Source organism: Ambystoma mexicanum, chromosome 1p, assembly GCF_040938575.1.
Source record: "Ambystoma mexicanum isolate Mex_15411 chromosome 1p, UKY_AmexF1_1, whole genome shotgun sequence".
NCBI classification, from domain to species: domain Eukaryota; kingdom Metazoa; phylum Chordata; class Amphibia; order Caudata; family Ambystomatidae; genus Ambystoma; species Ambystoma mexicanum.
Genome location: NC_090921.1, coordinates 1,231,748,931 through 1,231,771,543, shown reverse-complemented (window position 1 = coordinate 1,231,771,543; position 22,613 = coordinate 1,231,748,931).

Here is a 22,613-nt window from a genome sequence, read left to right as displayed (position 1 = left end):
GTCAGGGCAGAGAACTCCATGCATAGGGCCCTGAGGCAGGCCGAGTGCCTCGAGGCCATTTGCAGGGACCTGGAGTTCCAGATGTCATCGCCCCTGCGAACCCTCGGGGCCATGGAAGAGGACCGCCTCCGGGACATCGAGCAGGAGTTCGATGATGCCCTGGCCCAGGACATCAACATGTGAGCCGTTGGACTTGCCCGCTGCCCTTGTAAATAGTTAGATAGTGTTAGGTTTCCTTTGGTTTTTTCTTTATTTTGGTTGCTCTTGGAGAATGCACCACGTTTCTGTATATAGTTTTTCATTAGGTAGTATTTTTGTTAGGTTTCATTTCTTCAGTTGGGATCATGGACCCTGGATTGTTCATCTGTATATAGTTCACTATTGGATTCATCTTTTTATTTTGGATTTCCCCATGGAGCAATGGTTTTCCCTTGGATTTGCTTTGTTGGACTGTGACTTTGGACACCTTTCCTTTGGATTATGATTTCTTGTTTTTCATTTTTTTACGGACATGCAGCTTTTCTTTTTTTATTCCCATTCTTGTTTGTTTGATTTTAATTCCATTCATGTTGCTTTTAATACATTTTTTTCTTCATACTTCCATGTGTGGTATTATCTCATTGGTTTCATGCATGTCATGATATGGGTTTTCACATTCACTTGCAACCATTGTGTGTGTGTGACGGACATGTGTTCATTTACATACTTGCCATTGGGGTTGTATCATGTAATTGCTTTTTCTATGTGGGTGGATGCAATACTTGGTTGGGTCTTTGGGCTGGGAAGGCTGGCCATAAGGGCCATGATTGAGGATCGTCATGACCTGGGGGCAGGGGGACATGAGTGGGGGCCTGCTGGCAGATGCCCTGCACTGCTGGGGGTGCAAGGGGACATGAGTGGGACATGAGTGGGGGCCTGCTGGCAGGTGCCCTGCACTGCTGGGGGGCGGTGGTGCAAGGGGACATGAGTGGGGGCCTGCTGGCAGGTGCCCTGCACTGCTGGGGGTGGGGGTGCAAGGGGACATGAGTGGGGGCCTGCTGGCAGGTGCCCCGCACTGCTGGGGGGTGGGGGTGCAAGGGGACATGAGTGGGACATGAGTGGGGGCCTGCTGGCAGGTGCCCTGCACTGCTGGGGGGCGGGGGTGCAAGGGGACATGAGTGGGGGCCTGCTGGAAGGTACCCTGCACTGCTGGGGGGTGGATGTGCAAGGGGACATGAGTGGGGGCCTGCTTGCAGGTGCCCCGCACTGCTGGGGGGTGGGGGTGCAAGGGGACATGAGTGGGACATGAGTGGGGGGCTGCTGGCAGGTGCCCTGCACTGCTGGGGGGCGGGGATGCAAGGGGACATGAGTGGGGGCCTGCTGGCAGGTGCCCTGCAGTGCTTGGGGGGTGGGGGTGCAGGGGGACATGAGTGGGGCCTGCTGGCAGGTGCCCCGCACTGCTGGGGGGTGGGGGTGCAAGGGGACATGAGTGGGACATGAGTGGGGGCCTGCTGGGAGGTGCCCTGCACTGCTGGGGGACGGGGGTGCAAGGGGACATGAGTGGGGGCCTGCTGGCAGGTACCCTGCACTGCTGGGGGGTGGATGTGCAAGGGGACATGAGTGGGGGCCTGCTGGCAGGTGCCCCGCACTGCTGGGGGGTGGGGGTGCAAGGGGACATGAGTGGGACATGAGTGGGGGGCTGCTGGCAGGTGCCCTGCACTGCTGGGGGGCAGGGGTGCAAGGGGACATGAGTGGGGGCCTGCTGGCAGGTGCCCTGCAGTGCTTGGGGGGTGGGGGTGCAGGGGGACATGAGTTGGTGATCAGTGGTGCAAGCGGACAGGTGGCTTGGCTGGGGTGCATGGCCATGGTGGATGGGCTGCCTGCGGGACATGACCAGGGGTGCGGGGTAGTCCCCTGTGGTGTGGTCTGCCTGCAGGGGCCGTGGAGGGTGTAGAGGGAACACCTGGGAGGACCCATACTGCCAATTCACGTGTAGGACTCCCCGCGCACCCCCGAAATTCACGTACCGCGCTCTGACAGCAAATCGCGTGTGGAACTTCCCGCAAACCCCTGAAATACACGTACCCCACTCGCACATGGCCTATCGTGGGTGAAACTTCCTGCGAACCCCAGTAATAAACGTACCCCACTCGCACAGGGCCTATCGCATGTGAAACTTCACGCGAACCCCAGGAATATTGGCCCTGTGCGAGCGAGTGGGGTACGTGTAGTTCTGGGGTACAGCGTGAAGTTTTACACGTGAAAGGGTTCTGTTGAGCGGAGTACGTGTATTCCTGGGGTTCGCATGCAGTTTCACGCACGATTTCAGCAGGGTACGTGTATTCCTGGGGTTCGCGTGCAGTTTCACCCGTGATTTCAGCAGGGTACGTGTATTCCTGGGGTTCGCGTGAAGTTTCACCCGCGATTTCAGCAGGGTACGTGTATTACGGGGTTCGCGTGAAGTTTCACACGCGAAAGGGCCCTGGTCAAGGTAGTACGTGAATTTCAGGGGTGCGGGGAAAGTTTTACACGTGAAAGGGCAACGCCCATGTACAATACGTCACAGACACGCTTACGCGCTAAGGGCCTTTGGTCCAATGATATCGCGTACGTGTGCTGACGTGCTTATGTGCTAAGGGCCTTTCCTCGAATTACACGCTGACGTGCAAGATTTTCACATGCCAAATCATTCTGTATCAAGCTGGCCACGCGTACACACACGGAAGACCACACTCCTGCCCAGAAGGCCATTTTCCTGCCCCCCAGAGCGCCGAGCACGCTCCCACCAACCATCTGCTGCTGCCTGTCTGCCTGCTGCCCACGTGCCCTGCTATTTGGTGCCTGCACATCAGCCATCTGCAGGGGTCCAGTTGCTGTGTTCACCCCTGCTGGAACAGAAGACTCCCGACTGGGATTCCATCGCTCCACAGCCCAGCCCCAGGACCCAGTTGCCCACCCACTCCTGCCTCTGGGGTTGCCAAGTCGGGCACATCTCCATGTGGCACTACTGGCAACCCCCAGCCAGAGAGGCAGAGGGCCACCAGCTTCACTGCCACCGAAGTTGGTGTCCTGGTGGAGCATGTCCTGGGGCATTATGATGCCCTCTTCGGAACATCACGCGCCAACAAGGAAGGACGGGAGAGGATCTGGGACGACATAATGGTTGCCATCAACGCGGAGAGCGTGGCAACCCGCGACATCAAGCACGTCAAGAAGCGCTGGGAGGACTTCAGGTCCAGGACCCTCCACAAGGCCCGGCGCCTCGCTGAGTGGGGCTGGGCACGCATGAGTAACATCCAGATGAGGTTCCTGGAACGCGTAGGCCCAATGCTCCACGCCCAGATCCTTCGGAGGCAGACCCGTCTGGAGTTGAGCGGTAAGTGGCCAAGCATTGCTGTGTGAGACAGGGCATGTTGCAGTGTGCTGGTAGTCTGATGCTTGCCTGTATGTGTGACATAGGCCATGTATGGATGTGTGTGTGTGCAGGGACATCATGGTCATGCATGTGAGACCAGTTATGTGTGAACCACATGGCTGGTGCATGTGTTTTAATGCAACATGGGGAGCTCTATGTGGAATGCACACATGAAAGCATGGCTGTCTCTGTTCCTGGACATGGAGGGGGGTGAGGAATGGGTGCTGATGTCATGTACATGAATGGTGCACATGTGTGTGTGTGTGCCTGAGAAGTGTGTGTCTGACTTTCAAACGCCATGGATGCATGTGACTTTGAAGGCAACATCTTGGTTTACAGGGGCCCTTCTACATGGATGTTGATGTTGATTGCAGGCGCCAGGACTGTTTCTGCATGAGTATTGTGTGCATTCACCCATGTGTTGTGGAATGACAGGATGGAAGTGACATTTGACAGTGCCACTCATGTGTTATTGCTTCCTGTCTAGGGTATTTTGTACTGTACCCTGATGCTTGTGTTCTATGTCTCCCTCTACGCAGCGTCAAGTGAAGAAGAGGGCGGAGACGGCGCTGTGGTGCCAAGCGGCGGGGATGCCTCCACTGGGCGGCAACGCAAGACCCAGCCACCCTCCCAGGAATTACCATCATCCGGGAGCGAGGGGGCTGGTGCTCATCTGCCACAACGGCTGTGGCGGAAGGGCCGGGTGAGCCCCTACAGGGGCTTCCAATGGTGGCAGACGGTGTGGGGACATCCAGGTTGGTGGTCTCCACAGAGTAGGAGGAGCCCGCTACTGAGCCGCACATGGGGCCTGGTGGTGGTAGTACCACTGGTGCAAATGGTGCAGTCCAGGGCCAGGGTCAGGAGGCAGCAAAGGTCACCGCGTAGGGGCCTGTGCATGTCGCTGTCCTTGACCCTGTGACTGCACCATCATGCACCAGCAGGGAGGCCCCGTCCCAGGCCCGTCCGCAGGTAGGGGAGAGTGGCATATCACCTGCCTCTCCACTACCTGCGGGCGAGGGGTCCCGCGACCGTATGGGATCCGTCCTGGTGGGTGACGCGTTGCGCACACGTGTCATTCGTGATGACGTGCGTTCTTCCTGGGCGGAGAACGCACGCCATCATGAAGAGCAGTGTCGTGACGTGGCACTGCTGGGAGGGGCCCTGGTCGGTGGGTTCCTAGATGTGACGCGCACTCTGGCGGACCTCTCCTCCTCTGTGGAGGCTATGCGCCGGTCGTTCTCCACATCGTCTTCCGGCCCAGATTCCACCAGGGCCCCCTGTGGACCTGGCCTGACCAACACAGCCAGCTTGGTGGAGATCCCATCCCTGCCACAGTCGGGAGTTGGCGGTCCTGCAGAGGTGGATACCACAACTGGAGACCAGCAGATGGAGGAGGTGAAGGCACCATCTGACAGGGCACATGGACAGCAGCAGCAGGAGCAGGCTGTAGGTGGGAGCAATGATGGCTCGGGGCCATCAACATCGGAGGGGCAGGCATCGGCCGGAGGGCAGGAGGACCCTGGACGGGAAGTGTCTTCCGTGTGGCAGCGGTTGGGCCATGCGATAGATGCGGAGCAGCAGCGGGTGGAAGAGGCACGGCTCACGATGGTCAGGGCGGAGAACTCCATGCGTAGGGCCCTGAGGCGGGCCGAGTGCCTCAAGGCCATTCGCAGGGACCTGGAGTTTCAGATGTCATCGTCCCTGCGAACCCTCAGGGCCATGGAAGAGGACCGCCTCCGGGACATTGAGCAGGAGTTCGATGATGTCCTGGCCCGGAACATCAATATGTGAGCCGTTGGACTTGCCCGCTGCCCTTGTAAATAGTTATTTAGTTAGTATTAGGTTTCATTTGGTTTTTTTCTTTATTTTGGACCGCTTGGAAATGGACCACATTTTTGTATATAGTTTTTTATTAGGTAGTAGTTTTTGGTAGGTTTAATTTCTTAAGTTGGGCTCATGGAACCTGGATTCTTCAATTGTACATAGTTTTACATTGGATTCATCTTTTTTAATATTTTTTTTGTGTTCACCATGGAGCAATGGTTTTTATTTTATTTTATTTTCCCTTGGATTTGATTTTTTGAACTGTGACTTTGGACAACATTTCTTTTTGGATTTCTTTTGCTTATGTTTTCCTGATTTTCATAATTTATCGGACATGGACCATTTCTTTTGTTATTCCCATTGTTGTGTGTTTAATTTGATTTATGTCCATGTTATCTTTAGTATATATTTTTTATACTTCCATTTGTGGTATCATCTCATTGGTTCCAAGCATGTCATGATATGGGTTTTGACATTCACTTGCACCCATTGTGTGTGTGTGTGACGGACATGTGTTCATTTACATACTTGCCATTGGGGTTGTATCATGTAATTGGGATTTCTATGTGGGTGGATGCAATACTTGGGTGGGTCTTTGGCATGTGGAGGCTGGCCATAAGGGCCAGGGATCTAGATTGTGATGGCGTGTTGGCTGGGGGACATGTGTCGGGGCCTGCAGGCAGGTGCCCCGCACTGCTGGGGGGTGGGGGTGCAGGGGACATGTGTGGGGGCCTGTTGGCAGGTGCCCCTCAGTGCTGGGGGGTGGGGGTGCAAGGGGACATGAGTGGGACATGAGTGGGGGCCTGCTGGCAGGTGCCTTGCACTGCTGGGGGGTGTGGGTGCAAGGGGACATGAGTGGGGGCCTTCTGGCAGGTGCCCCTCAGTGCTGGGGTGTGGGGGTGCAAGGGGACATGAGTGGGACATGAGTGGGGGCCTGCTGGCAGGTGCCCCTCAGTGCTGTGGGTTGGGGGTGCAAGGGGACATGAGTGGGACATGAGTAGGGGCCTGCTGGCAGGTGCCCTGCACTGCTTGGGGGGTGGGGGTGCAAGTGGACATGAATGGGGGCCTGCTGGCAGGTGCCCCGCACTGCTGGGGGGTGGGTGTGCAAGGGGACATGAGTGGGGGCCTGCTGGCAGGTGCCCTGCACTGCTGTGGGGTGGGGGTGCAAGGGGGTAATGCGTTGGTGATCACTAGTGCAAGGTGACATGTGGCTTGGCTGGGGGGGCATGCCCATGGTGGATGGGCTGCCTGCGGGACATGACCAATGGTGCAGGGTAGTCCCCTGTGGTGTGGTCTGCCTGCAGGGGCTGTGGAGTGTGTATAGGGAACACCTGGGAGGACCCACACTGCCAATTCACGTGTAGGACTCCCCTGCACCCCCGAAATACATGTACCCCACTCGCACAGGGCCTATCGCGTGTGAAACTTGCCCGCACCCCAGTAATACACGTACCCTGCTGAAATCGCGTGTGGAACTTCCCGCGCACCCCTGTAATACACGTACCCTGCTGAAATCGCGTGTTAAACTTCCCTACACCCCAGAAATACACGTACCCTGCTGAAATCGCGAGTGGAACTTCCCGCGCACCCCTGTAATACACGTACCCTGCTGAAATCGAGTGTTAAACTTCCCTGCACCCCAGAAATACATGTACCCTGCTGAAATCGCGTGTGGAACTTCCTGCGCACCCCTGTAATACACGTACCCTGCTGTAATCGCGTGTTAAACTTCCCCGCACCCCAGAAATACACGTACCCTGCTGAAATTGCGTGTGGAACTTCCCGCGCACCCCTGTAATACACGTACCCTGCTGTAATCGCGTGTTAAACTTCCCCGCACCCCAGAAATACATGTACCCTGCTGAAATCGCAGGTGGAACTTCCCGCGCACCCCTGTAATACACGTACCCTGCTGAAATTGCGTGTTAAACTTCCCCGCACCCCAGAAATACATGTACCCTGCTGAAATCGCGTCTGGAACTTCCCGCGCACCCCTGTAATACACGTACCCTGCTAATATTGTGTGTTAAACTTCCCTGCACTCCAGAAATACACGTACCCTGCTGAAATCGCGTGTGGAACTTCCCGCGCACCCCTGTAATACACGTACCCTGCTGAAATTGCGTGTTAAACTTCCCCGCACCCCAGAAATACATGTACCCTGCTGAAATCGTGTGTGGAACTTCCCCGCACCCTAGAAATGCACGTACCCTGCTGAAATCGCGTGTGGAACTTCCCGCGCACCCCTGTAATACACGTACCCTGCTGAAATTGCGTGTTAAACTTCCCCGCATCCCAGAAATACACGTACCCTGCTGAAATTGGGTGTGGAACTTCCCGCGCACCCCTGTAATACACGTACCCTGCTGTAATCTCGTGTTAAACTTCCCCCGCACGCCAGAAATACACGTACCCTGCTGAAATCGCCTGTGGAACTCCCCGCGCACCCCTGTAATACACGTACCCTGCTGTAATTGCGTGTTAAACTTCCCGCACCCCAGAAATACACGTACCCTGCTGGAATCGCGTGTGTAACTTCCCACGCACCCCTGTAATACACGTACCCTGCTGAAATCGCGTGTTAGACTTGCCCGCACCCCAGAAATACACGTACCCTGCTGAAATCGCATGTGGAACTTCCCGCGCACCCCTGTAATAGACGTACCGTGCTGTAATTGCGTCATAAACTTTCCCGCACCCCAGAAATACAAGTACCCTGCTGAAATCGCGTGTGGAACTTCCCGCGCACCCCTGTAATACACGTACCCTGCTGAAATCGCATGTTAAACTTCCCTGCACCCCAGAAATACACTTACCCTGCTGAAATCGTGTGTGGAATTTCCCGCGCACCCCTGTAATACACGTACCCTGCTGTAATCGCGTGTTAAACTTCCCCGTACCCCAGAAATACACGTACCCTGCTGAAATCGCGTGTGGAACTTCCCGCACACCCCAGTAATACACGTTCCCCGCTCGGCATTTGCTGTTTGCCAGCCCTGTATACTGGTCCAGGGTTGACACAGCCCTTTGCGCTGAATTGGGAATTTTGATGGCTTTTCCTTGCGCGAGGGCGTTCTTGGGGGCGTAACTGGCGCTGCTGCAGGGTCGCTGCGCCACTCTGCGCCACGGCTGGTTTTGGAGGCTAAAATCCATGAATATGCTGTGCGCGGATATCGATTTTAGCGCACTCGGCTGGCGCAGACATTCGCACACGCACACTGTGCGCCAGCCGCGTGCGCCACTTTTGTGCGAAATTCTCTGAATTACCCTGGCAGTGTTTGGCATGGAATTTATGAAAGGGGACTCTGATCAGCAGATTACCCTTTCAGAGATGGAATTACAAGCATCAATGTATTCGTTAATAAGAATAGCAAGGGCTTTACACCTTAGCCAGATGGCAATTTCTCACACAATCTTGCTGAGGGGATTCCTGTGATCTCCAGATCACGTTTGAATCCTGGTAAGGCTGGTATGGAGTTTCATCATTAATACAATTATAACCATGGTATAGACTAATACAAACGCCTGTCAATGAAATGAAGAAGTAATAAACACTTGGGATTTGCTTACAACAGGTATACTTTCTGGTACCACTTTACTCCTAGAGAAGTCTTAGGTTCCACAAGCTGCCCTCTTCTAATTCTAATACTCATGCTTCCTGGGAAAACAAAGAGCAGCAGGTCCTGGTCAGCTGGGTAATAGTCTACTGCCAGCGGAATGTCTTTGCTGGAAATTATATGATGACCTTTCTTGACTGGTAATGTTGGGCAGCACGGTCCATTGTATTGATTAGCCACATAGAAGTAGTCTAATTGGGAAGTCACGACAGAGCGTGACCATTTTCAAATAAAAGTAGTAAAACTAACTACTACTGCCAACTTCTGTAATTTATATGAATGTCTCAAACATAGGCATTAACAGAGCTCCTTTGCTGTCCCATGTCAGATCTAACATATTTTGCCAATTCGTTTACAACTTTTTAAAATTTGCATTAATGTCTCAAAAATAAGTAAAACAGAGCACAGTTGTTGTCCTATGTCTGACTTTACATGTTTTGCCAGGATTGTTGTTTTTGGCTTAATTCATTTAGCTTTCTTACACAATATTAAGAGGCAATGTTCACATTATCATACAGGACTACAAGTAGTTGACTTGCTGGGTGATGTGGGTTAGCGGGCCGCAAATGGTATCTTAAACACGACAGGGGTCAGCCTGAATGTTCTAGTGAAGGGACACTAGATGCCAAAAAGGCTTTAAAGAATGGTAAGTGGCGCCTTGCCAGCTTCCTTCCTACCACTAGCTACATTGGATAGTGGTTTTGAAGCAGAGATACATTCTCGCACAGCATGTTAGGTGTGGGTGGTGCATGTATCCTTCTTTGGTCCTCTGCATTGTTGCACCCATGTGGCATGCTTTTTTCAGAATAAATGCAGAACCATAGGTACCAGAACTGCTTGGGCTTCTTAAGCATGACTTTGTAAAACATGAGATAGCTGTAGTACTTGTTAATCATGTTGCAGAGTTAAATGAAAAGGATGGTGTGTAAAGCATTTTGATAACCCACAAGATCGAATAATGCCCCCTGTCAGAAGCCAGTGATGCACTCTGTATTGTTTGTTTCTTTGCACTGTGGGACTTGTAGTTTTACTTTTCTACTATAAATGGGATTCTGTAAGAGGCAGATTGCAATCAAAGGAGAGAGGGAGGGTTGTGCTATATTCAAGCAAAATTGGAAAAGGCAAACCATGTGTAAACTCTCTTCAGTCTTGTATTATCAAGAACAATCTCCTGATTTTATTATTGCGTGAAACATGTCACTATAACAGTGGTTACTAGGTTATCTCAAGATTAAGCAATGGATTAGTCTGTGACTCCATGTGTAAATTAGAAACAATCGTCTATGATGACGATGGGGGTCATCTGGAAAAGAGAGAGAAGCGAACATATCAACTACTCTGATCAATTAATTGTCCACTTAAGCAGCATTTAAACAAAATGGTATTAACTCAAAGCAAACATCTTTGTAAATGTGCAAACGTAGTTTACATTTTCTTTCAAAGATCAATCAAGCTGTAGTGCTAATTTGGCATTCATCAGATGGACGTCACAATCTCAAAAGAAACATTGGTAATTGTGACTAGGATTTAGATTGTTTCCCGTAAAAGGGCCACTAAAGATGCGCTTAGCCTCCTACCTCATTTCACATTAATTGTTGCCTGCTGTGCAACCCTTCACTAGCACAAAAGGGGTACATTGTAGCATGTAAAAAATGGCAGAAGTTAAAAGCCATTGAAAGCACAGCAATGAGCTTTGATGGGGGAACCAAGCAACGACCACTGTGTACCCAACAAACTACTTTCAACTTGACAGTACTCTGTAATGACGAAATCCTGTTCTGGCCAGAAGAGGAAAACAAGGTGTGTATGTGCTTGATCCAAACTTGGACCACAACTTGGCTCAGAGGTGTTCCAATCTTAAAAGAAATCAGGCAAAAGTAGATATATACCTCTTTTGCCTTAGTTATGGTAATATGAAACGCGAACAGACTATACTCACCAGAGACGTAGGTCAGCGACGAAAGCATCCAAACAACAATACAGCAATACATAAAATAAATGTCCATGGGAGGCTCGATAGCCTCATAAAATACATAATAACAACATGAGCTAAACACAAGCTACATACATGCTTAATATACACACTTATAGGCAGTCTGAATAAGTGGTTCGTGCACTTCAGGAGGTAAAAAATATATAATTGATTTTAAAAAGTAAAAAAAATAAACATGACGGAAAGGAATTGAGATTTATGTGGAAGCCTGTCTGTTCATAGTCTGAGGCACCTGCTGGTTGAATGCACAGCAACAAAACCATTGAGAATAAAACATCTAGTAGGATTTGTGGGGAAAGAGGAATGGTTAGAAACAGATGAAGACCGACACAACAATTACGTTAGGTTAACTATGTGCTGATCATATGTAGGATTTTCTTGTTTTCTCTTGCCCTGTTTTGCTTTGTATGTGGTTTTTCTTTTAATCTAAATGTTACTTTTTTGCAACACATTAAAATAAAAAATAAAAAATACATTAAAAGTAATTTCTTAAATGTCTTTGTTCAAGTTAGAGAGTGGGGATTTAATCTGTCTCCAGGGTTCAAGGCAAAGCCAGCGAGTCTTGGTCACTAGAACGACTGTTAATGACACCTAGTCAACAAATGCTCTATACCTTAGTTCTTTGAAGGCTGCTCAATAGCAACAAGCTTAAGTCAGGTTGCTTTCTATGGGTTCAAGCGGCTGCCTCTGCACTAGTCTGTTATTGTGGCGGGTGTCTTCAAATTGACGGCATGATGTGGCAATATCTTCAATTCAGGGTGATTTAATGATCTCAACGTGCAGCTCATTTGTATGAAGTGGAAAGCTTGATTCAGTGTCTCATTGTTTGGTGAGATGGCTCGCAAGGGTTTGATTGGTTGCTTAGATGAGTTCAAAACAAGCTGATGGGTTCAACCAGCTGTATTCTGCGACTCGACGTACAATGCAGGGCTGGAGGCTCAGGCCTTATTTAATTATGCAAAGTCATTTACTGTTTGATCGTGATTCAAAGGTGCTTGCTTGCTGGAAACTGGGTCAATGTCCTTGTAGTGTCTACTATGCAACAGCAGTTACCAGAGGTAATGCCTCTGGACTTTGGGGTTGTGGGTCTTCTCCAGGGAACTGGTTCTAGGTCTAGTGCAGTTTTAGACAAATACTTGTGCCGGCTCAGATGGACTTAAAGACTTGTTATGGTGCTTTGTCTTAATCGGCCAAGACTTGCGATGCATCTTCTTCTGGAGTTTTGTCTAACGCACCTGCATGTGTTTAGGAGATTAGTTGACCGGTTTCTCCACCATCTCGTTTTTTTCAGGGTCAAGGTCTGCTTTCTAGCTGTTACATGCTAAATTTGGTGGCAGCCCTTCCCAACCCAGCAGGTTTTATTTTCAGTCCAGTACGCACTATTGGCCCAGCCTATTCCTGATACTAAGAATATTTATTTAGGCTCCTACATTTCCTTTCGCCCTGTGCCTCGAATTCTAAAGCATTGCACTGTGGTCTTGCCAATGATATTCACTCTCTTTTTCATCGTGATGTGGAAGTTGGAGATCGCCTGACTGACAATGTTCTTGCCATTGTAGTGATAACAGAGACTTTACTTCACCTGCATTCTGGTCCTACTCTCTTGGTATTACTGCCTGACAGCAATTTAATACTTAAGTCAGATTACATGGTGAAGGTGCAGAATTGATATTGCAACTCCTTTCAAATATCACTATTTCAGGCTGTGATATCTTTTAATATAAAGTTTCCTACTCATAGCTTTTCTGCTGTTCATACGATAGTACTATATAATTGTCTAGGTCTGTCTAGCGACTTCCTAGTATATTTCATTTTATGTCACTGTCAAACCAGGTTGTTATTTTTGGCGATTTTAAACTTGGGTTTTCCGGCCTCTCAGATTTTTCTGAGCTCAAGCTCGAGTAAATCCTTAAGGATATTGACTTTAAAGAATGATTGTCCTCTCCCACCCATGTATGAGAAACTATTCTTGACTGGTTTCTTTAGTATGATATATTGACATTTGACACATCATGCCTCAAGGTCAACTTTACTGATCATTGGTGCATCTATTTTAATTTGTTGGGAGCAGATTTCTTAAAATACTCTTCCGAGCATCGTAAAACAATTCTAAGATTGACACGTTGGCCAGAGTTATGTCTTCAAGTGTTGTTTTTGACACCTTGTTGTCTGTGCTGCCACAAGGTGTTGCATCATTAGCTCTTCCTCATACTATCTTAGTTGTTTCATCAAACTTGTCCCTTCCTAAACATGTCCACATATGTGACAATTGCTTGCGCCATAATTGAACTATTGCAATGTGCTATTTTTGGGGGCTAATAAAAATGTGTTTTGCCAGCTCAAGGTTCTGCAAAACACAGCTGCTGGGATTCTGACCAACACTTCTTGAAGAGCTACAATATTTCAGATGCTGAAGAAACTACAATAGATTCCTGTTGAGGCACAGGTCAAGTTCTAATCCTTGACCTTGGCTATTAAGGCTCTGTTCCAGGTGTGAACATGAAGCAACCGGTGTGGTGTATAGAACAGGGAGCTTCCGCTGGTCTGGACCGCCCGTTGCTTTGAGGCCCACTCAGGGGGACTAGGGTGATTCCACTCAGGGTCAGCTTTCCCAGCTCATGAGATTCCGGTGCAGAGTGGTAGGTCCTGGTCCACAGCAGAGGTTACTCCTGATTTGTCCTGCGAGTGATGGAGGACATGTTTTGCTTTTGTCTTGGATGATTCCTTCTTCACCTCTTGCTGAGGGCTTTGGAGAGTACATCTCTCCCAAAGACAGTCCAGTGAGATCTTCAGAATTAATCTGCAACCTTAAGGGATCTTTAAAGAACTGAGTGAATCTGCTAAAGGGGTCGAGGACCCCTTCTTTCAAGGGCAAATCTCTTCAGGTGATTGGAGTTAAGCCGGCCTGCCTTAGTGATCCAATCACTGCTCTGGAACAGAGTGGGTTTTGCCATGTTCCTGTCACACCCAAAGTGCTTTGCTCTAGAGGAAGTGCATGGGACAGGAAAGAGAGAGGAGGGGGTCAGTGAGAATCAAGATGGTGGACATGTCCCATTGACCAAAGCCGTTCTGCCTATCAAAATCCTGCCCCTTCCCTTCTCAAAGGCCTTTAGAGATGCAGAACCCTGGTGTGAGGCTACTCCTTTTGAATGGATGCGCACCCTTAATGGGCAGGCCCAGAATAGCTGCCTGCTCTGAGGCTATATTGGGTGGAGGGTGTTACCTGCCCGCAGAAAGAGATTAAAGAGGAGGCCCGGGCCTCCAGGTTCTCATCCCGCCATTTGACGGGCTACACCCGCCTGACAAGAATACCCATCACCTTCCACAACTGAGCTGACTCATAGGAGGTGACACGTGTGGGATATCAATTGGAATGTGGCGATTGTGCTCATAAGTAGTACTATGCCGAAACCTAGGTATAGATTTTATATAAAGTTATTTAGAGTTTACCCTGACACCATCTTGGGTGACTTATGATCATCATAATTGTGGGAATGAGGAGGCTTTTCCTAAATGCTGCATCTGCGCCGCAGGGACTTGGCTGTCTCTGCGGCTGTCAAGTGGGCATTTTGTGACCTTCAAACCTGCTCTGTGCCATGAGTAGAGCAGGTGCTGTGGGTCAGGCTATTGACGCAGTTACCAGGATCTGTAGATTCAGGGATGAGGCTCACCTGTGTTTTCCATGTGTGTGGCCTTCTTGGAGTCCTTTCCTTTAGGTGATTTCTTTTTAGTGCGAGTTTCGTGGAGGTAAGGGCGAGCCTCCACAGATGCCACCCTGACTGAAGGTCAACAATCGGTATGGTAGCCTGGGGGAGACTGCCCAAAAGCAGGAAAACAGCTCAGAGAGGGGAGACAAACCTGCACGAGTCATTCGTCGGGTGTGCCAATAGTCATGGCAGTGAAGAGAAGTCCCCGGTAGCAGGGAAGAAAGCCGTAGGTGCAACAAGGCAGATCAAATACAGTAATGGCAGCGGATTAGAAGGACAAGGAACCAGAAAGGAAGGTCAGGGGAAGGAGCTTAGGAAAAGACAGAAGGAAGGCAATGAAAGAAGCGCTGAGCTAGGCACCAGATTTCTGAGCGTTGAGACGCATACGGACAGCGCCAGTTTTAGTATCTGTGTACAGGTGAGGCTGCCGAACACTAGACCGCTCCTAGAGATGTCCATGAAAATAAGCGGCGGCCATCTTACTAGAATAAATGGCACCCACCAGGCGAGAATGATGTCTCCCGGCAAACCAGAGAGACCTGGGGCAAAGGAGCATGACAGCAGTAGGAGACGAGAGCACTCTGCTTTTGGCATGGAGTCTACTAAACAGGGGAATCTGGTTGGCAGATTACCCCTTTTTGAGACAGAGTTACCCTCCTCATTGTATTTGTTAACAAAATCCAGAGCTTTGCACCTTTGTCAGATGGCAATTCCACAAATGCGTAAGATAGGGTTCACCTTTTATGGGTACTGCCTAAAACAAAATGACATTAAAAATGTAATTTCTGGGCTGGTGTACTGTCCTGCTTATGTGCCAAGAGTCCCCAATATCACACCAGTGAAGGCAGTGCTTGAAGCTAAATCGAGCCACGGCTCTTACGTGGGTGTGGCCAAAAAGGGGCATGGCCCGGCAGGGTCTCAGCACTGCAATTAGGAGGCAAAACTGCCCTGACCTGAATGCCACCTTCTAGGCCCCGTAAGAGTGCTGGCTCATTTGTTACGAAAGGGCTGTGGCCTAACAGGTGGCATTCAAGTCGGGTAAGTGTTGCTGCTTAATTGCAGCACCGACCTCCTGCCAGGCACCCCATTGAATCAATCAGTACCCCTGCACCTGGGGTGCAAGGGTGTTTATCCCTGCATCTCTAGTTAAAGTGGTGTCTGACTCTGGTCTGTTACACAAGGGAAGAAAAGGAAAGTCTTTTTTCCTACAGCCTAAATCTCTTGCTTACATGCAAGAGCTGCAGACCTTAGAATAGATGCTTTGACTTCTAGTGACCTGGAGTTACCAGGGGACTTTAGGGAGCCCTGGCAGGACCATATCTCGGAGACTGCCTGGGTAGTCCCTGCCCGCTTAAAGCACTGAGTGAAGGGAGCAGAGAGTGATTCAATAATTTGAGGGTGGGACCAAATGACGATTTTCAAGATTTGTCCTTCTTAACGCTCCTGAAAAGTGCAATTGTCTGCATGCTAATGCACACAAGTCCTTTTTTCACAGAGTCGGGGGTGGACACCCAAGTGACATGGATTTTGTCACCCCAACCTCACAGATCTTTTCCTCCACCTCCAGGTGAGTGTCCAAGACCCCCTGAGCAGGGGCTGTGGTAGAAATAGAGGCAGGAAAAAGCATATACCTGTCACTCTGCAGCAGTAAAGAGAGCAGGAAATCAACCCCCTGCAATGGGCGGCTCTCAGTTGTCTGGATATGATACAATAGGTTATTTATAACGTGCTTAATACCCAGAAGTTTCTAAGCGCGGACCCAGGGACGAACCCGTGTTGCTTCCTGTTGTCCTGCTTCGAAGGCGAGCACGTTATCCAGGAGTAGTTTACTAATGTCACAGTTATTTTATTGATGTCCACATTTAAAACATATTAATACACAGCATTTCAAATAGATGGCCAACACATAATGTTCATGTTTAAATGCTTCTGACAAAATGTTGAGTAATAAACACACAATGAATGCGTCTTACACTCTCATGTATAATGTACATCTTTTAATTATGAGAACTAAGTAATAAAGAAACATGTCAGATAGTGTGAAACTATATTCATCTGCGCTTGGGAAAAAGGAGTGTTAGGTGGACTGCTGCTTTGGTAGGTGTATACAGGCTTCCCCACAGCCTATAGACATATAACATGAGATAATGCTACAGCTCAATCCATGTGAATGCCCCTGTATAGCAATAGTTAATTAGCTGTGAATTGTGATTGTGTACAGATGTGAGCTAACAGTCAAGGTAGTCGAGTTTCCTCTCTCGTAAATGAGGGTAAATCACTGCCTAAATTGGAGTCAGTTAAATGGAAACAGCCTGATTTTTTAAGAACATTCTTGTGGCTCCCACAGTAAGGAACCAGGGATGGGGTGTAGCTACCCACATTTCTACACATCTGACCCAAGTTTTTGCTATTAAAAGCCAATCTTACTTCATGTAAAAATGTGTCCATCACTAGAACGTACAACAGTAAGTCGGTTTGAATTGAATATGTAATAAAAATAACAATGATGCTTGAATGTGGAACTATTGACAAAGGTTGATGTTTGTAAGATATGAAAGTAAAATGTTAGGAGTTATTAGGTTCTTCCCACATCTGTGCCAACAGTTGTTTCAAATATTGCCACAGTAATAACTATAAATGTGCAGTCTGTCCTCTATGACGATTGATACCTTCAAATGATGGTGACCGTCAAGCGAAGCAGCTCTGCAGGAAGGATTCATTCGTTGATGATGGTAAGTAATTCTAGGCAACTACCGATAACTGCACACCCAGGGAAACGTGTTAATGATAAAGGATGGTATGCTTGTCTGTAGGGACAGCATGATAATAGGGAATAATGAGAATTAATTATGCAAATTGAGTTGGACACTAAGTTTTTGAAAAAATGGTTTTGTGCCAGGTACTCAGGGGCAGATAATGCGCAAGGGATTGAACATCTTAACGGGGATACTGCAGGATAGAGTGAATTAAATATGTGAGCCAGGCGGGACACGCTCTGACTCGAAATTATGTTTTCAGTTGCATACACAAGTGTGGGTATCCCCGCAGTATAACTCACCCGAAGTGTAAATAATGAGTACATTGCTGTAAACTCAGTTGTAGGGTGAAAAAGGTGGAGATATGAATATGTGGCGACTCCAGTAGGTGATTACAACATGATATTCTTCCCAGTAGCTGTAGAATAGGAGAAATACAAGGCAGAAGGGGATACAGCCCATTTGGACACACATGTACATGAGGATAAAATAGCAAAAGAGGTGAGCCTCCAACTGTAATATCAATTGGTCTGATCAGAGAGTGAGGTCTAGTTTAAAATCTAAGATGGATGTTTAAATATATGTCATAGGTAGATTGTACACCAGGAATATTGGCTCAAAAAGTCTGGAGAGGAATATAGATCAAGACTGTTGGAAACTGTATTGAAGTAAAGAGTCAGTGTGGCTCAGACCCGCATTAAGATTTTTTCATTATAGTTAGTGTGCAGTAGGAGCACTACTTGGGTGCAGATGAAGCAAGGGCCCTAAAGAAATAGTGTGAGGTAAAACACCTGTTTTCAGCATTTATAGTGTAGGAATAACCTAGCATATGGAATATGTTAAAAGTACCTTGATAGATAGTTTTAACTTATTTTTAAGTGTATGTTTATGTTTGTATTGTAGAGATAACAGAACACAGGAACCCAAGAATGGGAGATTCACTAAGATATGTGTCCTGATGAAGGCTGAGCGAGTGAGAGCATCGATGATGTGCTGATGAGGTCAAAACACTATGTGTCAACATGTTTTCCAAACAATGTCATGTAAATATAATGTGTCACTAGGTTAATTGCAAGGCATATTGTGTATCTAGATTGACCATGATTGGAAGGTGGTGACAAATTGAAACAATGTTTTTGTTTCATGAGGGTCAATGGAATGATTTGTTGGCCATCTCATTCTTAAATATATATACATCTGTGATGTCTTATTTGTTAGGTAGAGTATATATAGTTTTTAATAAATGTACTGAATAAATAAAGAAGAATTTATGTCTGTAACCAAAAGAGGTTTGGGAGTTCCTCTTGGTGGAGTGAGTGCCATCCATTAATGTTAATGTTAAAGGTATTTATACTGTGCACCATAACCACTGGAGTGGTCCCCAGGTGCTCTGGCCGATCTGAAAAGGGAAGAAGATAGGAAGGTTAGAAGGATTGAGCAGGAGAAAAGCAAGAGTGTGGTGGTGTGCTGTTGGCAGCCTCAGTTCATTTTGCACCATTAGGTAAAGTATCCAGGAAATCGCCTTGATCATTTCTTAATTATATTGTTATGACTACCTCGGAGATCAGGTAGTAAGCCAGGTACCCCCTAATATTAATTGCTCCACTTAAAAAGTCATAGCCAGAGTACTTTGGGGCTCAAATGTCTAAAAAAATAAATAAAATTCAATGCATTCACTTTAAAATCAAGTAATGAAAAAAAGGAGGGACTTTGACCCCTCCCTTCTTCATAGAAGATAATGACCCCAGCGCTTCTTTATGGATTGTCCTCCCAGTCTTCCGTCTGCTTCCTGTCTTCATCTGTCAGCTCTGTCAGAACAGCTAATCTCCTGCCTCTGGAGTCAGCCTTTTTATAATATCTGAGCGTAAGCTGTCAACTCCCCCTATTAGCATAATATCTGTGTTCAGCATCTAACAGAAGCAAAAGCATGTTTATGTCTAAAGAAAGGTCGGCAATAAATTGCCTTGACCTTTCACCCAGTTGTGAGCTGCATTCTATTGCGCTAGAGCTAATTTATCTATTTATTTATTACAATTGTGTAGCACCCAAGCCCTTAAATATCACGGCACTTGAACATAATAGGTAGGCACAGTCAATGTAAGAGAAAAGTTGCAGATAACAATGGAGGTGGGACTTAGTGATATTTGTCAAACAGACAGGTTTTCAGGTAATTTCTGAAGGTAAGGTGTGAGGGTTCATTTTTAATGTAGTTGGGGAACGAGTTCCACAGGGTGGGGGCTGTGACACAAACACTGGAGCTGCTGCTCATTTGCGATTGAATCTGGGAGTTTGGAGAGTGAGGTTGGAAGAGGAACGGAGGGATCACACTGAGGTCTTAGCTGAAATGTGAGGATTGAGGTGAGAGGGGGCATTGTCTTGGACACAGCGGTGCATGATCACAAGAGTTTTAAACTCAATCCGAGCTTTGATAGCTGGCCAATGGGTGTTGATTCTTGGTAAATAACCTCTGATTCCCTCATATCTAGCTATAGCAGAAGCTTACTATTTTACAGTAGTTACGTATTGTTTTTATTTACTAGAACATTTAGTGTTTGTTTATCATAACAAACAGAACCACTTGGATCACTTCCCAGACTGTTAGAATACAGTCAAAGACTTGGTCGATGCAATGTAGTAGCATGTACCATAACAAAGATAAGCCTGGTATGAAGCCACACAAGTCCAAACAAAATGTTATTTTCTGCACTTAATTGTGAATCTCCAAGTCTTCTCAGATAATCTACTACCACATCTCTCAGCTTATAGATTCCCTGCTGCAATGCAACAAAGTTGTCATCAGCAGTAGAAAGGCTCATCTCTACAGGCTGTCCTGTCGGTCTTTTGAGTTCAAAGACAGCCTTTTCTTCCAAGTAGGTTCTGCCTTTTTCACCCCCCTACTGTTCCTAGACTGTTCTAGGTGGCCTATCCTGTCTAGGACTGCTGACCAATTGCCTGTTCTTCCCCATGTGTCTATCTCGCTAATAACCTAATTTAGAGGTGCTTGCTTTGCCATTTGTTGGAATGCTTTACCTATAGATATGGCATAGGTTTGTGAGATATTTTGTGAAGAGCAGGCTATTCAAGGCCCTACGCCTATACCTTTGTGTCTTTTACGGCATTCATGGGCACCAAGATTCCAGTCTACTGGAATGCCTGAAGCTATGTAATATGTTCATATTTGTTTTCCTGTATTGCTTCGTTAAGCTGCTTAGTTGTCCACCAGAAGCCTCCTTCTTTGGCCGCCCCATCTGGATATGTGGGTAAATGATCCGAACTACACCTGACTGCAAAATGAATGTGATTGAGGAAATACATCAAATGTGGATTCCTACATGCTAAATCGAGAGTGTCTGTTCTGCCGCTGCTGCTGTGCCCACACACCGATCGGAGGGATAACAACGATCGGGTAGCACGGAGCAGCGCAAAGCAGATAGCCACTACTATTCAAGTACTGGATTATTTGTGACAATCTGAAATGCACAGGCCTATTCTCGGATTTGCTACTAATTTGAAACCAACCTATGGAATACATTTTATTTTGACTAATAGGAGACTGACTGATCAAATCTTTGTTACCTGAAGAACTTTGAGCCTCAAAGTTTGAGCTTTTATTTAAGCAAACTAACCATGTGTGGCCAATAGGTTGTGCTGCCCACACCAAAGGCTAATAAGCTTTGGTCTTTTCTGTTCCCTGTGGTTGCCAAGGTTCACCCCCCATGTTATGTTAAGAGGGACTGACTTTTGCCATGTTTCCTATGTCATGGTGGCATAGAATATTTGATTATACACCACGGAATGTGTAGACCACATAAACTGGCATTTGAAGGTGGTGTGGGAGGATATGTATTCATTCTGTGCTTTAAGCTCTCCCTCCACCTGGAATTTTGGTGCATAAGGGAAGTATGCATTAAACTCCTGTGGAGAGTTCGAATAAGGAGCATGACAATGCTGCCAATAGGTGCTGTCTAACCACAGTACTGGTCTTTGCTTGTAAAAAAGAAAGGTCAACATATTTCACAAAACATACATGATCAGCCATGTCATTTAACTTTTCTAGATCATCTGCAGGATCTAACAGTGCTCCTTGAGCAAAATCTTCTATCTTGGCTCTCAACAGGTTCCTGTAGTTGTCTGTTTGTTTGTTTGTTTATTTATTTGGTAATGCGCTCCGAGCCCGTGGGCATCTGGGCGCAGCAGTACAAGAGGGCTCGAAACTTAGTTACAAAGCCTGACACAGGCTGTTACAGAAGAACAGTGGTTGGTTACAGTAGGTGATACAATGCATATAGAATAACAAGTTTAAACGCAAAGAGAGCAGCATTATAACAGGTTGTGCCGTTACCACTAGGGTGAGGGACGTTGCATGTCGTGCAACCAATCGAGAGGGTAGGATCTGAATCTTGTGTAGGGTAAAGGGCATCTAAGGTCGGGTGGGAGTGTGTTCCATGATTGTGCAGCTCTAACTGGGAAACTTGCACCGCCCGCTGTGGTAAGTTTGAATCTGGGGACTTCCAGTAGGAAGGAATTGGCAGATCTCGTCAGTCGGTTAGAGGGTCTCCAGTTGATTCTTTCCGCTAGGTAGGGGGGTGCTTGATTGTTGAGGCATTTAGAGGTGAAGGAGATAGTTTTAAGAAGGATTCTGTCCTTTATCTTTAGCCAATGGGCTTCAATCCGATGTTTGGAGATATGGTCTCTGCGTGGGATGTTCAGAGCTGCTCTAAGAGCGTTATTTTGCAATCTCTGGAGTTTGTCAGTGACCGACTTGTTGGCACCTGAGTATAAGGCGTTGCAATAGTCGAGTCTAGACATGACAAGGGCATTGGCCAAGGTGAGGCAGCTGGCACTGGACAGGAAGGGGCTGGCGGCACGGATGAGTTTACACGTGTAGGTGGTTGAGGAGGCGAGGGAGTTCACTTGCTTTTTGAGGGTGAGGGCTGAGTCAAGGTAAAAACCCAACGTTTTGACCTCGCGCATAACCTTGATAGTATTGTTATCAATGTTAAATGAGGTGTAGTCCGGGGTGAGTTTGGATAGTTTGTGGTCTGAACCGAGGAGCAGGATTTCAGTTTTATCGTCATTCAGGCAGAGGCCATGTGTGGCCATCCATGCTTGAATGAGGATGTAAATTTTGTTCACCAGAGCCAGGTCCACTTCGTAGTTGCCCGAAAGGGGTATGAGGATCTGGGTGTCATCTGCGTAATTAGTGTAGGTGACGCCCAGACTGTCCAACTTGTCGAACAATGGCTTGGTGAAGATATTGTACATAGTGGGTGAGACACAGGAACCCTGTGGGACTCCACATGTGATTTGGATGGGGTCAGC